We start from the raw sequence: 11,821 nt of genomic DNA on the forward strand, positions 1-11,821 counted from the left end.
AGTCGATCAGTCATGTCCGACTCTCTGCAACTCCATGGACTGTCGCCTGAGGAGCCTGGTAGGTGACAGTCCATGGAGTTTTTCAGGCAAGAGTACTGGAGTGGGTTGCCATTTCCTTCTCCAGGGGATCTTCCCAACCCAGGAATCAAACCTGGGTCTCCTGCATTGCAGGTAGATGCTGTACCATCTGAGCCACAGGGAAGTGCTATACATGGTATATTAGGCCAATAAAGGGAGAATGTGAAATATCTTTGATTTCAGAGCAGATCAGATGGGGTTGGGAATCCAAGTCTTCAGAACATGGATGTTTAAGGCTTAATCCTGCTCCATCTGTTTCTTGCTCTCCTAACTGAATCTGGGGAAACACTGGGAGCAGGGATTGAAGGCAGGGACTCCAGAAAGATGGGGTGGAGTGTGTAGAGGGCAGAGAGTGAGGATATGGTTGCCAAAAAAAAAGAGAGATGATGCACAAACAGCACTGAATACACAGCTCTTCTTCCATCTCACCATGCTGCTGACCCTTGGGCCTGACAACACCATTGCATCTGCACTAGCTTCTCTCAGACAAGCCTGAGACCTGAGGATGGAAAGGGAGCTGCCAAGTTTCAGTGCAGAGGTGGGCAGAGCCAGCTGAAGTGATCTTGAGGTTCAGGGTTTTGGGAACAGCAAGTTTGGGGCTACTTTGCCTAGGGATGATGCTGAGCAATGTGTGAAGGACATGTTGATAAGAAAGAGAGCCAAAAAGAAGAGAGAAAATCATTGTGTGCTAAAAAGCAGCAGGGTTTTTTTTTTTACCATGAAAGTAAAAGTTATGCTTAGATTTTTCACAACATCCAGTCCTTAAGGAATGGCACAAAGCTGCAGCATATGCAGAAATTGGCAGCCCGGAAATGAAGGATTCATGCCTAGATTTTCCTAGCACCCATGATGTCAAGTGAAGGAAGGAGTTTGTTTACCAGATTCTGAGACTTCCCCAGAGATGCTGGCAACAGACAGGCCTCCAGCTGAGTGGGGAGCATCAGGGCGCTGGGTCCAGGGGCACTGAGGACATAGAGGAGTAAGAATATGACGGTAGCTGCCAGGCTGGTTTACTTATGTAAGTTTCCAGAGCTTGAGGTGGGGAGGAAAATGAGGCTCAATCTTCAGTCAAGAATGTTGCCTTATATTTGGGGTCCCTTAGTTTGGGTCTCCCTGCAAACAGACCCTGGGACCAAGTCCACATGCAGGTGGTGTGTTTGGGCTGGGCCATTCCAGGCATCTGAACTGAGAAGACAAGAAAGAGAGAGTAGCTGATTACAACGTGGGTTAAAGAACAGGCTACTGCTGGGGGCAACTGGGGTTCAGAGGACTGTATAAGAAACACTTCAGAATTTTCCACTGGACCATTTATCCATGACTCCCATATCCTGTTGTTTGAGGGTTACCCTGGCAGGTGGAAAAGAGGAAGCCCTAACGGGCAGAGAAGAGAGATGCAGGTATTCGGCCTGGAAAGCCATCAGTGGATACAGGAAGTGCCCCCCGTAGCTGCAGGTGAATTCGGAGGGTGGAGGTTATATCAGGTGAAGCATTAACAGCAGCTCTTGCAGCCCCTAAATGCAAACCTCAGGAAAGACCCCCGTTACCTTTTCGAACTGTAAAGACACACAAATCTCCCTATTTTGTTCTTGTTCTTTGGGGAACATAGGCACCTGTAGGTACAAATACTTTGACCTGGGGAAATGTTCAAGCAACCTGTCCTCTTTGTCATGGCAGGGACTTTTTCCTTTCTTCTCTGACCCTGGGAACTTTGTAGTGAAAATGATATTAGATCTCAGTCTCAGGTCTCACACCCACTGTTTGTATCATGCAGAGCAAGCCACTTCAGTCTCATGACCCTACATTTGCACAAGAATCCAAGTTGGCGAAGAACCACTTCTTAGAAGGATGTAAACCCTCAATGGGATAAACCTTAGCTGTGTGAGGCGAGGGCTTGGGGATGAGGAGACTGGCATCTCCAGCCCTTTTCCACAATCAGCAATTCTTGGAACAAAAATATTGATATCAGAATGGGATACTGGGGAGGAGATAGTCCTTGGGGATGGAGAAAGCAGAAGTGAAAGATGTCTTGGGATTTTTCCAGATCCAAGGCTCTGGAGTTTTATCACTCATTCTCTTTTCTGAGAACAGTGGCTCCACTGATGTCAAAGCGGACAGAGAACAGCATTCAAGGCTCAAGTCCACTGAAACCTTCACGTTTTAGGAGGGTTGTTTGGGGCTCCCTGGGGACGACCCCTTGCATAACAATATGCTAATTTTAATGGAAAATCATGGATTCAGAGAGCAGGAGTGAACGCGTAGCTATTTCTTGGCGATCCTAATTGCTACAAGCGTTGCCAGGCTGCTAAAGGCATTCGCCTGTGCTGTACACACAGCTGGGAAATCAGAGGCGAGGAGCTGGGTTTGTTACCAGCCAAAACCCTAGAACTCACAAGGCAATCTGCTCTCCTTGGAAAGGTACAGATGGGTCTCAAGGATTTGCCTAGAGAAATGCTGCTGGTTTCTTGGCAATGGTTGTGTTTCTTTTTCTTCTGCCCATAAAAATTTGCTTTCTTGCTTTAAAAAGGCCCAGGTGATCAGCACTGTGATTGGAAAGAACTTGCCTTCATGGACCAGGCTCTCACGTGTTACTGTAGCTACTTTATCAGATGCCAAGGGTGCCTTGCCCGACTCTGTTTAGCACTTACTTTTCCTATGTAGGTTGTTCTGACTTCCAGCTCCCAGCCCTTGTGACTTTTTGTCAGAATGTCCTCTCTGATCAAGGGGAGCCTGCTTCAAGGGCTAAGGAATGACTGCCCAGAGGAGCAGCCCTCAACCAGCAACTGGCAGGAAGTAGTGACCATATTCCCCAGCTCTCTGATACTGAGCCGTGTTTCACGCCGGCTTCACAGGTTCCCAGCACAGTTCAGTCGTAATGGCCTTTGGTGGTGTAATGCTCAGTAATGCAACCTTTACTGCGTGTCTTCCCTGCCCTGTCTCACTTCCTTATTTCCATCCCTGTGGTTCCTGGGGTCATCTCCCAAAATTAACTACTGACCCTCAAAACCTTTGCTTTGGGTCTACATCTGTAGGGTTTCTCAGGTGGCTTAGTAGTAAAGAATCCACCTGCCAATATAGGAGCCTCAGGAGATGCTAGTTTGATCCCTAGGTGGGAAAGAGCCCCTGGAGAAGGAAATGACAACCCACTCCAATATTCTTGCCTGGGAAATCCCATGGACAGAGGGGTCTGGAGGGCTGTAGAGGGGTTGCAAAGAGATGGACATGACTAAACAACCACAATGGGGGTCTTTAGTTGCAGCATGCGAACTCTTAGTTGCAACATGTGGGATCTAGTTCCCTGGTCAGAGATCGAATCCAGGTCACCTGCATTGGGAGCACAGGGGAGGTTCTGAATCTGGAAGATTTTGGTGGCAGAATTTCTAGCTGCTGGATTATTTGTGTGTCTGTCAGGGTAATTTAGTGGCTCTGAGTTTTCTGGGTCAAATCAAAGGTGATTGTTTTTCTCTCTCAGGTTCTCATGGGCTCCTACCTGGGCCATTCTCATAACCTCTGAGTCTAACCCTCCTCCCTACTCCTTCCCTTCCTTCTGAAGTCAATTGCTACATAACAAATCAACCCAAACTAGCTTTTTCTGACAATGACCTCCCCATCCCCTTAACTCCACAGTTTCCCCACCTGCATCTATCCTCTGCCTGGATAAGATCTGAGGTCAAACCAGAATAAGGGCATCTAAAGAAAAATATTTGTCTGGCCAGGAGTCCCCCATCTTAAGTCTGAATTCTCTCCTTCTTGGTTAACTGAAATTTACAATTGCCTTTCCCACTTGGAGCCCAATGTGGTCCAAGAATACCTGGGGGCATGTTCTCATCCCCCCTTTAAGGCTAACGTAAGTGCAAGGACTTATGAGAACTGGAAAGCTGGCCATCTTCACTCTAGGGGATGGTGGCAAACCAGGTATGGACCAAGCCTGTTGTGTTTGGGAAATGGGTTATGAGCTGGGCTTCTCCTCATTCTCTGGAATAGGACACTTACTGCCAGCTATAGGATTGCTGTGCAATCAGAGGTGTGAATTTAGCATCAATCCTCACCTTCTCAGACAGGGCCTTGGAGGGAGCACAGTATTTCATTGAGATGGCAGGTTATACTCAGAAGGGATTTGAATGGAGAGGCTGGGGAGTTTGGGGAGGACATTCTTTGAGTCATTAGACTTCAGTGTCAGATGATCTTGAGTTTAAATCCCTGCTTTGCTCCTGTTAAGCCTCAACTAAAGTCAGTTCATGCAGCAAAGGATGGTTTACAGTCTCCCAGCTGGGTGTGTGGTGAGAACAAGAGATGTCCTTCAGAATGCCCACACTGTAATTACTTTCATTTTATGAGAAGTGTGCTTACATTGTAGTCCAGTTTGCAAAACTAGGCTAACTAATGGGTCAATAGTGATACAACTTTGAAGAGCACTTGAAGATGTCAAAATGAGAACAGCAATTAGAAGACCTTTTGTGAGCAAATTATTTCCTTTTGAACATGGTTTTAGGTCATGGAAGTGTCTGTGTGCATAAATCATTTATATTTACTATATTTTATCAATTCTAAGATGTGGACATTTTTCACATTTTAGCATTTGAAATCAGGCATTTCACAATTTGCTCAAGAGTAGATGACCCTGGTTGTTCTTATTGATAAGGCTTCACCTAAGTAATGGCATTGTTGTATGTTGAGTTTAAACACTATTTTAAATGTCTTTTAAAACATTGCATTACAATTTGGCATCAAAATAAAAGGTTGTTCTGTGCATGGAAGGACACGGAAACAACAGTAAAACATAGAGATATCATCAGTGAAGCAAATATTCATTGTTGGAGAAATGATTACAATTCCATATTTTCTCAGCAGACAGTAGTCAAATAGTTAAAGTCATCCTGAAATCTCTGCCCGCATACATTACTCTAAGCAAGCCTAAGCTATTATTTTTTTCTGTACTTGGCAGTTAGTATACAAAAAAGGCAAGGGAAGAATACAGGAATGCAGGGTTTTTTCTTTTCTGTTCTTTTCTGAGTGGAATAACTTTGCAGAAAGACATGTCCCTTCCATTAGGTATGAGGTTGGGGCTGGTTGAATGCCCTCTCACATCATGAAGACACTGGGTTCTCACAGGATCCATATGGGAATACTTCCTTCCTAGGCAGGAACGCACAGGTCAAATAATCATGGTGCCCACCTCATCACATATTTGTGTATGCACACTTGGGGACACACAAACACATACACACACACTCTCTTTTCTTTTCTTTCTCTTTCCCTTCCCCTGTTGTTGTCCTAGTTGCGTTGATGAGAAAGTAGGCTCATACTTCAGAATCGGGGGAAAGGGGATGCAATTGTGGATGGATTTAAGAAAAGTGTTTGATAAAAACACAATGCTTAGCATAGAACAAAGAGATAGAAAATGTGTATAAATTCACATTTCAGGAGGTTTGGGTAATAACTTCCGTCAGTATATAGCACACATGTCATAATACTAGTGTAATCTATTTAAAAATGTGGTTCTAAAAAGCTGTCCCAGGTTTTGGGGAAAGCAAGTCTGGGAACATTTTCTAGTGTGCCTTCCTACTGAAATGGTCTGATTATTTCTACCTGCCCTTTAGGGAATAGGCTTGGAGAGACTGAGGCCATGTAGCCAACAAATGGCAAAGCAGGGATCAGGGAACTGGCGGAGGGGAGGCTCAGTGTAAAAGTAGAAGCTTTAACGCAAGCTAAACTTGGTTTTGAATCACAGGAATATCAGTTAAAATTTCCTTTTTCTTAAGTGGAATAACACTGAACAAGGGCAGGAGAGAAAGAATCTTAAATGCTAGACTTTCTGAGAACCGAAACCTCAGGCACATAATAGAAGATGATTACAGATGCCCCTTTCCTCCCTGAATGTCATCACCATATGCCTAAGTCTTCCAGGTCAAGGCCAAGAATGGTGACATTTTACTCATCAACACTTCTGCTCCTCTGAGCTATTTTCTTCTCTATGAAGGTCAAGTTTCTCTCTGCTCTGAATAAATCACAAGCTGGCATCCTTATTTTCCTGTGAATGGAGAAGGCAGCCCAATAGCCTTTCCTCCTGCTGCAGAAGCAAGATAGCACAGGCGGAGGCAGGGCCCTTGCCTTTCTAGCAAAGTTGAAGAGTCTCCTGTTCCCCCAGATGATTGAGAGCCATGGAGGTTCACAAGACAGAAGATGAGTTCTGTGACTCACCAGGAAGTAGCAAGTATAGAGAGTTTTTCCCTTTAGGCAACAGCCTTTCTGTTTGGGATGCTAGCAATTTCTCTTCCTCCTTCTAAGGGACTGTGATAGCTTCCCATAATGCCATCTCCTCTCCCATTCTGCTGGCAGAGCTCCTCTTTACTGAAGGAAGCCAACCCATGTGGTTTGGGTGGGTCTATAAGTCCCCTCCTCACCTATTCCCTCATGGGTGGGGCTTGGCAGTAGGTATGGCCATTCTCTTGGCTGCAGTGATTGGTCCCCAAATCAGCATTTAACCCAAGCAGAACCAGTCAGAGTTCCTCTATGAGACTTGATTGAGGACTTCCCTGGTGGTCCAGTGGTTAAGACTTCACCTTCCAATATATGGGGTCAAGTTCGGTCCCTGGTCCGGGAGCTAAAATCCCACATGCCTCGTGGCCAAGAAAAAACAAAACGTAAAACAGAATCAATATTGTAACAAAGACAATAAAGACTTTAAAAATGACCCACATCAAAAAAATCTTACAAAAACTAGATATATTACTATTGAAGGAGCCGGCCTATTCTTATCTAGGATACAGTAGGATCAGTAGGGGCCTTTGTAATCAAGAGCCACGGGTGGTCACAAAAATGCAAGAGTCTGATTGAGAATTCAGCCTGTACAGAGGACTGAGGGCAAGAGAGCTGGGAAAGAGAGAGACAGAGGTAGGACGAAGCCTTGTAACACCTATATCCATCTGTGCCCGAGAAGACCAACACCTGGATTTCCTAGTATAATAGTCAATACGTTCCAATTCTGTGTCATTTTGTTTGAGCCAGGCTTTTGTCACATTCAACTCAATCTGAAGCTTGGCTTCTATCAACTCTGTCCCACCTTGTGAATGGAGGAAGAAACATTTTTTTTCTTGGGGAAGGAAGGGTATTTGTGGTTAGAATCACAGACTCACACCACTCCATGCAGCTAAGATATAGGTACGTGTCTTCATCATCAATCCCCTCTGCCTCTACCCTGGAGTGAAATGCAACTGGAGCCTTTACTCTGGAAGGCTCTGGTGGTGTTCTAAGACACTCAGTGTTCTCATGTTCGCTCTTCACTGCTCCCTCATGAAGGGAATGGAGATAAGGGACTGATGGGGACTGATGTGGGAGAAGCCCTAGATTCTCTTCCCCGTAACACCACTGGGCTGCTGCTGGGAAGGAGACACTGGGTGGACCCCAGTCCACCTCAACAAACACATTCAGAAAGAGAGAGGTTTAGACACGGCCTTGAGGAGATCTTGGTGGGGGTGGTGGTCCATATACATGAAGTTGAATATCCTCCTCAGAATATTCGTCTATGAAATGCCCACTGTGCTGCCTCTCCAATGTCACAGAGTCGCCCACAACCAGCAGAACTGCAAGTGCAGTGCCCTCTGACAGGAACAAATTGCAACTGACTTAATTTCTCCGAGCTTCTTTGATAGAGAGGTGATTACATGATTACAGGGAACTAAGGCTGTCTTATGAAGTGGAGCTTCATTAGGTTACTGCTGTGGTTTCCAGCTCTGGGGACTGGGGAGACACGCTATTGACTGAGGGGTCTGGCTTTGCAAATGAGCAAACCAAAGCTTTTAATTTAGGGTGGATCTAAAAGAAGTTCAGATCGCTAAGAACTTATTAAATAACTTTATTGAGGTATAACCAAAGTACAATAAATAACACATAGAGTGTACCATTTGGTCACTTTTGACATATGTTTACACCCTTGAAGTCATCATGACAATCAAGATAACAAATATGTCTATCCCTTCCCCCTGCCAGAGTTTCCTGATATCTCTTCCCAGCTTCCCTCCCAATCCCCAGGAAACCAGTGATCTCTTCTTGTCACTATAGATTTGTTTCCATTTTCTAGACTTGCTATTAATAATAAGAGTGTCCAAGTAGAGCCAAGGGTATTGAGTAGGTGGAGGGGAGAATGGGGGCGGGGGGAAGGGTGTGGGATGGCCAAGGTAAAAAAGTTTATAATCCTGGTAACTAAGTTTATACTGAAGCATAAAAATGCTAATACCTCAAAACAATGGCGCAATCTGGCAGAAATGGCTAACTAGCTCTGGGGGCAATTACCATTATCACTGATTTATTTATTTGAAATTTTAAAATAATTTAAAAATATTTATAATTTTGAAAAGTGCTATATAGAATGTTGAAAAACATTCTTTATACTTGTAAATTCTATAGAGAGCTGATGAACTAATATTTCTTAAAATCATTTCCTATAGAATTATTTTCCTTAAGATCTGATTAGAAATTCATCTGCTTCCCATAATCACCTGAGGTCAAATAATAAATGCATATGTCCAAGTTACAGAGATACTGAATTAAGTGTCTCTTGTTGGATTTAGAAAACATGCATTTTAGCAAGCTTCAGATATATCACTGATTTTTTTTAAAGATAAATTCTCATCTTTCAGAGTTGAAGTAGCTGTGGTCCCATCTAAAGGCAGAGAAATGGACTACAGACATCCTAAATTGTCATCCAGGTCTGACTAAACCACAAAAAGTTTTAGTGTTTTACATAAACATACTTTGAAGAGTAGCTTATCAAGTGAACATTTAAATGTCTGAGCCTAAGTTCCACTTTGAGATTATGAACAGAAAGCCTTTGTGTTAAGAAAGATCAGCAACAAGCTGATCTTCTGATGTAGACTTAGGCTGATCCTCTGATGTAAACTTAGGTCTCTTCACACACCTGTTCCCATGTGCTTACCTGGCTGCTAACTTGGGCCTGGCAAGAGAGTAAGTAAGTAAGTAACATGATCCCCTACTATCCTGAAGTAAGCTACCTTTGGGGCATCATTTTAGGCTCAGAGAGAGTAAAAAGTCATCATTAAAAACTGATAAGATTTATACTTACAAATGAATCATGCTCATTTCCCCCCACACATCTTCTCTCAGGCCATTAAAACTTGATGGATACAATTCTATTGTTGAACAAATATCGTCTCCCCTATCTCGCGACTCTTCAATATTTCAGTGCTACGGGTGATCAATATGTGCTACCTGAAAAGTCATTTTGTTTATCTTTTATAAAACCACATTGCAATTACATTAAAAATTAATGTCAAATGAATTGGAAATCAATTCATCGGGGAGGTGGTGGGGCACCGGGGAAAGTACACTGAAATCATTTAAAGGTGGGAAATCATCCTCATTGTGTTTTTTCTCACATTGTGAACTAAATGTGTTTGCACATTCCCTCCAGCAGGTCCCTAAACAAATGCCATATTTGTTTTTTTCCTAACCTAATGTTTAGCACATAGTAAAAGCTATATAAATGTCTATGAAATGAAGGAATGAATGAACCAGAGTTACTACTGTTAAACATTCATATTTCTAGCTTTTTTCTTAAAGAAGGTAAAGGCCTAAAATATCTTTGTGAATTTATCTTTTTCCTTTAAGTTCATTATTCCCTTCAAGTTTAACTCCATGAATTAGATTATTGGATTAAAATTGTCAATATCTTTTTATCTTCCTTATATATTTTAAATATTTTTAAAAGTGAAAAAGAAGTGAAATTGTCACACTGTTTGAAGATGACATGATACTGTATATTAAAAAAATCCTAAAGAAAATTCTAAGTTTTTTAGTGGTCCAAAAAACTATTAGAACCCATCAATGAATTCAGTAAGTTGCAGAATACAAAATTACTATACAGAAACCTGTTGCATTTCTATATACTAACAAAGAGCTATTAGAAAAAGAAATTAAGAAAACAATCCCTTTTATGAGGTGCTAATAGGAAAAGAGTGAGAGCTTGACACCTGAGGTGAAAACATTTTGATGGAAAATTCAACAGTCTTGAATCCCCAAATTCCCTTGAACTTCCCTGGTTGGCAAAAGCAAAACCCTCCCTCTGCAGAGGGGGTGGTGTTCCCTCACCTGGAGATCATATTGACTCGAATTGGTGCTTCACAAAGAGATACTAATTCTCTTCCAGATCTGCCCAGCCTGAAGGAGTTGGGAAGACTGGATAACAAATGTCAACACGAATCCCTGTGAGCACCCATAACTAAGCTCCTTTTCCCCAATGCCTTGGTGCTGTGCAAGACCCAGGATTGTGGAGCCACCTAGAGGGTGGGGTTTGCGAGAAAGGACTGAGGTTGTTTTTCTTGTAGCCCAGCAGAAACCGGACTTGAGTGAGAAATTAGAGTCATGGAATATACAGCAAGTTCTAGTTCTTGAATTCTTTATTTCATAAGGTGAAGCTTATACTTATCATGCACCCAAGGGCATTAAACTTCCCCTCTCTTGTCCCTACTCCACCCCATCTTTTTTCCTTATAGATGGGCTGAGACAGGTGAGCTGACCACGATGCTCTATCTGATTTGCACTAACTCATGGACTTCCCTGGTGGTCCATTGGTTAAGATCCCACACTTTCGCTGCAGGAGACATAGGATTGATTGTCGTTAGGGAAGTTCTACATGCCACATAGTGTGGCCGAGAGAAAAAAACCAGTGAAGAAGTATGATTTGCAGTAACTCCTATGTGCTCCCTCCCCACCACTCCAACTCTCCCTGTCCTGAATAGCCATGTGCTCAGCAAAGCAAGGTTGGACGAAGAAGCCCAACACCGTAGCAGAGAGAGGCTAATCCTGCCATCCCTGAATGCCACTGGACACTTGCCAAAAGGTGACTCTGGGGACAGACAACCAGAATAACATTCTACAGCCATTTTTCTGAGTATCAGAAAATTATTTAAGTGATTCAAATGCAAATTAAGTACTTTATCCAACCGAGGCACATCAGAGAGTACTTAAAGGACAGGTGACCCCAGATTAAAACAGTCAGGGTTTTTATCAGACAGGGAAAACTGAATACACAGACACTTGGTTTGGGTTTAGGCAGCAGTTTTCACCTTTAATGGAAACTCATGGTTTAAAGGTCACTTTGCCTCAGATGATCAAGAATCTACCTGTAATGCAGGAGACCTGAGTTCAATCCCTGGACCAGGAAGATCCCCTGGAGAAGGGAATGGCTACCCACTCCAGTATTCTTACCTGGAGAATTCCATGAACAGAGGAGCCTGATGCATTATAGTCCATGGGGTCGCAGAGTCAGACATGACTGAATGACTAACATTTTCACACTTTGGGCTTCCCTGGTGGCTCAGCTGGTAAAGCATCCACTTGCAATGCAGGACACCTGGGTTTGATCCCTGGGTTGGGAAGAACCCCTGGAGAAGGGAACGTCTACCCACTCCAGTATTCTGGCCTGGAGAATTCCATGGACTATACAGTCCATGGGGTCTCAAAGAGTCGGACAGGACTGAGTGACTTTCACTTTGACTTTCCTGGTTTTCTGCCGCTTGCTCAGGTTGTTGGTACAATCCCAACACCATCGTCAGCATGGTATATTCCAAGATGCATTTTTGCAAGCCCTGTGGCTTATCTTCTAGTCAAGGATTCCAACATGAGGGAGCTCTATAGTACAGAAATAAGAATAAGGGACAAAGTTAGAAGGCAAGAGGAAACTTGGGATCCCTGTCATGGAGGTTTTAGTTCTTTTACTCAAGAATCA

General features: G+C 43.4%; 1 long non-coding RNA gene across 1 annotated transcript; it reads right to left on the bottom strand.

The window, feature by feature from the left end:
- Positions 1–4,505: 4,505 nt before the first annotated feature.
- Positions 4,506–11,360, bottom strand: LOC129635094 (uncharacterized). The gene is made up of 3 exons (XR_008706100.1): positions 11,302–11,360; positions 6,480–6,695; positions 4,506–5,211 (listed from the first exon to the last, which is right to left on the bottom strand). It is a non-coding gene; the product is annotated as an uncharacterized LOC129635094 (long non-coding RNA).
- Positions 11,361–11,821: the final 461 nt, after the last annotated feature.

This window comes from Bubalus kerabau, chromosome 20 (genome assembly GCF_029407905.1).
Source record: "Bubalus kerabau isolate K-KA32 ecotype Philippines breed swamp buffalo chromosome 20, PCC_UOA_SB_1v2, whole genome shotgun sequence".
NCBI lineage: Eukaryota > Metazoa > Chordata > Mammalia > Artiodactyla > Bovidae > Bubalus > Bubalus kerabau.